At 43.7% G+C, this 7,878-nt stretch overlaps 1 pseudogene; it reads right to left on the reverse strand.

The window, feature by feature from the left end:
• Window positions 1-6,320: 6,320 nt before the first annotated feature.
• On the reverse strand, window positions 6,321-6,378 carry LOC135278156 (U7 small nuclear RNA; annotated as a pseudogene).
• Between the last annotated feature and the right edge of the window lie 1,500 nt (window positions 6,379-7,878).

Below are 7,878 nucleotides of genomic sequence, written 5' to 3' on the forward strand. Positions count from 1 at the left end.
TTCTTGCAAGCACAGGACCAGCCAGCCTCAGTACAGAAAGAAGCTGGCACCTCAGGAGGCATGGCAGGGCGACATAAAGAAACTTAGTCCTTGGTCACATCATTGAGTCAGTTCTCCCATCTCTGGACCTTCCTGTTACATGAACCTGGAAAGCATGTTTTTATTGAGTTTTGTTTGTTTGTTTGTTTGTTTGTTTGAGATAGGGTCTCACTTTGTTGTCTAGATTGGAATACAGAGGCATGATCATGGTTCACTGCAAACTCCACTTCCCAGGCTCAAGTGATCCTCCCATCTCAGTCTCCCAGCTAGCTGGAACTACAGGCACATGCCACCATGCCATCTTGCCCGGCTAATTTTTCTATTTTTTGTAGATACAGGGTTCTACCCTGTTGCCCAGGCTGGTCTCAAACTCCTGAGCTCAAGTGATCTGTGTGCCTCAGCCTCCCAAAGTGCTGGGATTACTGACATGAGTCACCATGCCCAGAGGGTAAATTTTCTATTTAAGCAGGATGAGTCAGGCTTTTTGTTACTTGCAATATAAAGTCTTCAATAGTAGGATGTGTGAGGGATTTTGTGTTTGTTTGTTTTTGAGAATGAGTCTCACTGACACCCAGGCTGGAGTGCAGTGGCACAATCTCAGCTCCCTGCAACCTCTGCCTTCCAGCTTCAAGCAATTCTGGTGCCTCAGCTTCCCAGGTAGCTGGGATTACAGGCACGCGTCACCATGCCCAGCTAATTTTTGTATTTTTAATACAGATGGGGTTTCGCTGTGTTAGCCAGGCTGGTCTCAAACTCCTGGCCTCAAGTGATTCACCTGCCTAGGCCTCCCAAAGTGCTGGGATTACAGGCATGAGCCACTATGCCTGGCCAGGAAGTGTGGTTTTAAACCATTGTTCTAGTTAGTAAACAGCTTATTCCTCAGCCACATGGAGGGTAAATTAGTTGGCAAATCCCAATACAAGGAGATGGCTGGAGACTACTGCAATATGCCCAGTGAGAATCAGTGCAGTCAGGAGTTAAAAGTCAATAGTAGACAGAGAGAGAAGATTTGAAAGAAGAGGAATTTGTGCGAAGCTTATATAAAATGGGCTGTTAAATTTAGCTGGGATAGAAAGCTTCATTTGTTCTATTTAATCCCACTGCAATAAAGGATTGTTTGAAAAAAAATAACTTCTAAGATTATATCAGATCCCTGAAGTCTGTGTACTACTCTCATCCCTAAGAGAAAAAAAAGGGGGCCAGGGATGGTGGCTCATGCCTGTAGTCCCAACTACTCAGGAGGCTGAGGCAGGAGAATCACTTGAACCTGGGAGGCAGAAGCTGCAGTGAGCTCAGATCATACCATTGCACTCCAGCCTGGGCAACAGAGTGAGACTCCATCTCAAAAAAAAAAGGAAAAGAGAATTACCTCCATTAATTATTTTTTCATTATCCAGTTTATGTTTTAACTTCATATTGCTCATTCATTCGTTATATCCCATAGTCCATGCTAAATAGTTCATCTTTCCAGGTATTTCTGTCCTTCAAATGTGTACAGCCTGATGTCATATCCCTCAAAGTCATCAAGTAACTCAGTTCCACCTACTTAGCTCCTTCAAATCTTTCTTCATCTATTAGATCCTTTCATTCCTCTGTACATAAGGAACTATACTCACATGTATTCCCTCCATTCTGTTTCACAGCTCTTTAGTGGCAATGGCCCAGTGTGTACAATCTATTCCATGTGTCCTGACTCAGCAGGAAATGGGGAGTGGGGAGAGCAGGGAATGTAATTCTATAGGTCAAACAGAAGGCTAGGATGGGTGCCATTATTGTATTGGGCCTGGAGTGAGAGGAACAAGTTTGCAGCCTATTTGTGCTCAGCTGCATGACTTGGGACAAGCCACTTGAACTTCTGAATCTTGGTATCTTCCGTTATAATACACGAATGAGTTTTAGCCTATAAGGGGTGCAAGTCTATCTTATATTCTTCCTTTATCCCCACTCCTCTATTCCCTAAGGAGAATGAGGGCTGAGATGAATGAATCAAAGGCTTGTTCCTGAGCCAAGTGGTGAGGAGTATGGTCTTACCCTCTAAAGAATTATAATCTCTTTGAATTGCAAATCCCTCATGGCCAGTAACTCAGGATAGGTCCTGGGCTACTCTAGCCTAGGAGCTATGCTGCTCTGATTAAGTAAAAAAATAAGCCAGGCCTGCTATAGGCTTAGAAAGAATCTTCTTTTCCTCTCCTTTGTTTATCTCATATTTTCTTGAACCAGCTTCTCCTTGGACCCAGGGCAGAAAAACAGAAGGCTGAGAATTAAGTAAAGCTTGGAGCCTACTGACCACATTGCTGCCTCTGCTCTGTCACTGGGAGCCCTCCAACCAGTCCAGCCTGGGTCCCGGCCATGCCCCGGGGCTGAGGGGCAAAAGACTTTGCCTTGGCTTCAGCACATGTCTTTGGGGACAGAGGCAAGGCAGTATGGAGCTTCAAGCTTTCAGCTTCTCCTAGTCTTTTTCCACCTCAATAGAATTAATCCTAATAGCACCATCTTATAGGATCGTTATGACAATGTTATGAGATCATCTAAGAGAAAATGTTTTGAAAACTATTCAAAACTGGAAATTAACAATCTTGAATTCTAAATTCTTCCTATTTTAGTTTCCTCATCTGTTAAATGTAGTTTTTATTTTTTAATTTTTATTTATTTATGTTTTTAAATGTAGTTTTAAAAAATTAAAAAAAAAATACTCATGAGTCTTTGCAGGATTGCTAGAGAAAAAAATGTTGTTGTTGTTGTTGTTTTTTAAAAAAAAAAAAGGGGGGGGGCCGGGCACGGTGGCTCATGCCTGTAATCCCAGCACTTTGGGAGGCCGAGGCAGGCAGATCACGAGGTCAAGAGATCGAGACCATCCTGGTCACCATGGTGAAACCCCGTCTCTACTAAAAATGCAAAAAATTAGCTGGGCATGGTGGTGCGTGCCTGTAATCCCAGCTACTCAGGAGGCTGAGGCAGGGAGAATTGCCTGCCCAGGAGGCGGAGGTGGCGGTGAGCCGAGATTGTGCCATTGCACTCCAGCCTGGGTAACAAGAGTGAAACTCCGTCTCAAAAAAAAAAAGCAATCCAGGCCAGGTGCAGTGGCTCATGCCTGTAATCCCAGCACTTGGGAGGGCAAGGCGAGTGGATCACCTGAGGTCAGGAGTTCAGGACCAGCCTGGCCAACATGGTGAAACCCTACGAAAAATACAAAAATTAACTGGGCATGATGATGTGTGCCTTTTGTCCTAGCTACTCAGGATTGAGGCAGGAGAATCACTTGAATCGAGGAGGCAGAGGTTGCAGTGAGCCCAGATTGCACCACTGCACTGCAGTCTGGGAGACAGAGCAAGACTCCATCTTAAAAAAAAAAAAAAAGACAATTTATAGTCATGGAAATTATTTCATTTTAACTTTATTAACAGTTTTGGCCTTGAAATTCTCTATAAAATAAATACACTGTTAGACTTCTTATAGGCCTTATGCCTATTAATAATCTTGTAAATCTTTCCGAAAATAGGGCCACCCATTTACTATAATCTCTCGTTGAGAAGATATAGTTGGTTTTACTCTTAACAATGAGTACTGTTTCATTTTAGATTCCTTGTAATTACATAAGTCCTAGCAGTAATAAGCCTCTTCTGAGTCACAGTGACTCTACCCCACCAGCAAGATCAGTCCATCTATTCAATAGTTCACATGTATTGTATTGTGTACTGTTGCTGACCCTCATACAGTTCACAAGCAGAAAGCATGGTCCGGCCCCATAGGAACTATACTCCAGGCAACTGGCATTGATCTTATAGATATATAAATCTCAGCCAATCTCCTACATATGTTCCAAACATCGTGTCTTCTCTAACATAAAGAACTAGATATGTTGGGGCTTTAAATAAGGTCTAATTTCCTGAAAGCACAGCCAGCATTTCAGGGGGAAAAAACAAAAACAAAAAACTTCAAGACTGGAAATTCTATTTAAGAAACCCAGGAGTTTTTCTATCTTTAAGGCAGTAGATGACTGGATTCGTAAAGATAATTATACCAGACTGGAAGTAAAAATCAGCCAAATCATGTTACGACTAAGAGCAGATCTCACCAAAATCTTAGCATCATTATAATGCAGATGTTACTACACTCCATCTTCCTTCCTCAAGAGGTGCCTTTGCTGAGCCCTGGTGCTATCAAAGGGCTGAGACTTTCCCTCTGGGTTTTTTTTTTTTTTTTTTTTTTTAAGATAGAGTCTCACTCTGTCACCCAGGCTGGAGTGCAGTGGTTGTGATCTCGGCTCACTGCAATCTACGCCTCCTGAGTTCAAACAATTCCCCTGCCTCAGCCTCCTGAATAGCTGGGATTACAGGCACATGCCAACACGCCTGGCTAATTTTTGTATTGTTAGTAGAGACGGGGTAAGGCTGGTCTTGAACTCCTGACCTCAGGTGATCTGCCCGCCTTGGCCTCCCAAAGTGCTGGGATAACAGGCATGAGCCACTGCGTCTGGCAGGACTACGTTTTTCTCTATTCAATCTCTGCACCTCTAACTGGAGGATTCCACGTCACAGCCTACACCAGAGCTGGAAAGAAAGAGATTGGGCACACATTACCCCTTACCCTGGCCACCCCGACCACCATATGACCTGGCAAGTGCACACATGAAGCCCGATACTGGGGAGCTGGCACCATCTGGGAGGAGAATCATAGTGTCAGAGGATAGCGTAGACCTTCTGGCTCCTGTCACCTGCCCTCATGCCGCATAAAGAGAAAGCAACAAGGTACAGGCCTCCCAGGAAGGCATTGATTCCAGCCTTTCTCTGTCATTTGTCCCACGTTTGCTTTTTAAGTAGGCAGACTAGGCCGGACCCTCATGACTAAGTATATGCTGGTGAACAAAATGAGTTCCTGTCTGACCAGGTCCCAGAGCAAAGGTGAGGATGAATCCTTCCATTCGGGTTTAAGCTTCTCACCAAAAGAGATCCAGACCTCTTGTTTCCTCACCTAGTGGATCTTAAGGGCATCTCTGCCTTGATAACACGAACACTGATATCTAATACTCAAAACATTCCTTTTTCTCAGCACAATGTTACTGGTAAAAGAATTTTTTTACATATTAGCCCTGCCCTTTTTACGTGGGGGTGCACTGCGCTTCTTCCTACCAGTTTGAGGCCAAATGTTCACTGTCTAACCCAAAGAAATTGCCACTACAAATTCTTTGAATTCAGCTTTTGCCTGAAAGAGGGAGGTAAGAGTAGTGGTGGGGGGGTGGGAGGAGTTTCATTTTCCCAATGCCCCAACCTCAATTAGCATTTTAGGGTACAGAGGGAAAATCTGGAAATTTTCTGTGTAGGCACTCAAAATGATTATTTGACTAAATTTGCATTTCTGAGACAAGCATTTGTAATAACCCCTAAATAAATTATAAATTTATTGAATCAATGAGATTTTGACAGATTTCTATTTTGTGGGTGGAGATGGGGACGACTCCTTGAGGCTGAGGGACCTGCAGGAGGTGACGCTGCTCACGCAGACTCTTGACCTTTCACCCAGGATGGCTTGGGCGTGCGGTTAACAGGCTCCTAAACCTGCCTGGAGCAATACAAAAGCAAACATCAACATTCTCTGCACAGACTGAAGTGCTGAGATGTTCCAGCAACCCACATTACAGAATGCAATTTCAATCCCAACTAACCGTATCAGTAAATCATTCTAAAGTCACCTGGGGCAGTGTATTGCAAATTGACAGCCACTGCCCACTCAATTTAATAGGCAATGACCAGTGTTTCTAAAAATGAGAAAAAGAGTATAGTAGAAAATATTGGAATACATTGCACATCATGAAGGTAAGTATTTTTTATGAAATACTCAGTTCAGGTAGGTAGGTAGGTGATGCATCCTTACTGTGGGCTGGATCATAATATACAATGCATTTCTACTATGCTCTTTGTCAAAGTAGACAAACAATGGCCAAGGTGTGCTCTCATTATTTAGTCCTCCCTTTCTTTTTTCGCCCTGTCACCCAGGCTGCAGTGCAATGGCATGATCTCAGCTCACTGCAACTTCCACCTTCTGAGTTCAACCACTTCTCCTGCCTCAGCCTCCTGAGTAGCTGGGATTACAGGTGCGCACCACCACACCTGGCTAATTTTTTGTATCTTTAGTAGAGATGGGGTTTCACCATGTTGACCAGGCTGTTCTCAAACTCCTGACCTCATGATCTGACCACCATGGCCTCCCAAAGTGCTGGGATTATAGGGGTGAGTCACCACACCCAGCCTTAGTCCTCTTTCTTTCTTTTTAATTTTTTTCAATGGAGCTTTCAATTCCAGCAAAAACAGCTAGACAAATTCTAAAAGAGCTGTAACACTTCTTTAAAAAAAAAACAACAAAAAACAACTCTTCTTTTTCAGGGCTGCCAAATAAACAGTGTGCTTCATTTCTCATTCCCTTGCATCCATAGTCTCCAGAGATATCAAATGGCCTCTGCATATCCATCAGTTTTACCTGCCTGGAAGGGATGATTGCAAGACATATATTACTTTTTAAAATGGGAACAGCCTGGGTAAAATGAGAGCCATTCATGAAAATTCCACACATTTTGCAGAACTTGAACTGATCACACACCATCTTTCTTTTTCTGGTCAAGGTAGTAAATGGTTTTCAGGATTTGGCCTAAGATTCATCAGAGTCTCATGCATTATGACACCCTCTATTGCTAGGCTTCTAAAACCCTGTGTATTTGCACAGGCCCTCTTTGGACAGTTAGCTGGACTGACCTCATGACCCTCCAATCTGTGCAGTGGCTGAGAATAACCCATTCCCAGCAACCCTGCTGCAGCCAACGGGTTAATCCTCCCTGAGCTGAAGCCTGACATGGTGTGAACCACAACCTCCCCCTCACAGCTGTTTTAGCATTTCATGTGCCTGACAAGAAGCATTTACGTCTGACCTAAACCTCACCTGTTGCAACGTGACTCCATTCATTCACTCTGTCACCAGAGTGATGGTCACCAGATATTTCTGGAGCCCCTGCAATGGGCTTGTCATTACACGAGGTGCTGCAGAGCTCACAGTCCCGCCACAGAGACAACACACTCATAAATCACGATGCCAGGCCACATGTGCGGCAAAGGCCATGAGGCTCTAGGTGTGCAGTGAGAGGACAAAGAGGGTTGGCCTTGGAAGGTCTGGCGTGGCTCACAGAGATGCTGGTTATGACTTGCAGTCATCTAAGTGCGGATGGAAAATAGGTGGTATCTTCCTCCTAAGAGTGACACTCCCCAAACTTCTCTTTTGACTCTTGATGAAATAGTCTCAATGAACTTTTCTTTCTATATCCAATTTTTAGTCCTTCCAGAAATTTTATTGTCAAAGTCTGTTAATTTTCTGTCTCTCCTTGCTGTGGGTTGAATGTTGTGTCTCCCCAAAATTCATTGGTTAAAATCCTAAACCCCAAGTATAATGGTATGTGAGGAGGTGGGGCCTTTGAGAGGTGATCAGGTCATGAAGGTGGAGCCCTCATGAATTGATTTAGTGCCATTATAAAAAAGACCCCCAAGAGACTGAGAGACCCTTGCCCCTTCTGCCATGTGAGGATACAGAAAAGACAGTGTCGATGAACCAGGAAGGAAGGTCCTCACCAGATGCTGAATCTGCCAGCATTTTGATTTTGAATTTCTCAGCCTCAGAACTGTGAAAAACAAATTTCTATTGTTTGTGAGTTATCCACATTATGGCATTTTGTTATAGCAGCCCAAACAGACGGAGACTCTCCCTGTATAATCTAAGTTCTATGAAAGTAAGGATTTTATCTATTTTGTTCCTTGCTCTACCTTCAGCATCTAGTACAGTGCCTGGCAATAAATATTT

Source organism: Aotus nancymaae, unplaced genomic scaffold (assembly GCF_030222135.1).
Source record: "Aotus nancymaae isolate 86718 unplaced genomic scaffold, 86718_ANA_hifiasm-v0.15.2.pri h1tg000036l, whole genome shotgun sequence".
In the NCBI taxonomy this organism is placed as follows: Eukaryota; Metazoa; Chordata; class Mammalia; order Primates; family Aotidae; genus Aotus; species Aotus nancymaae.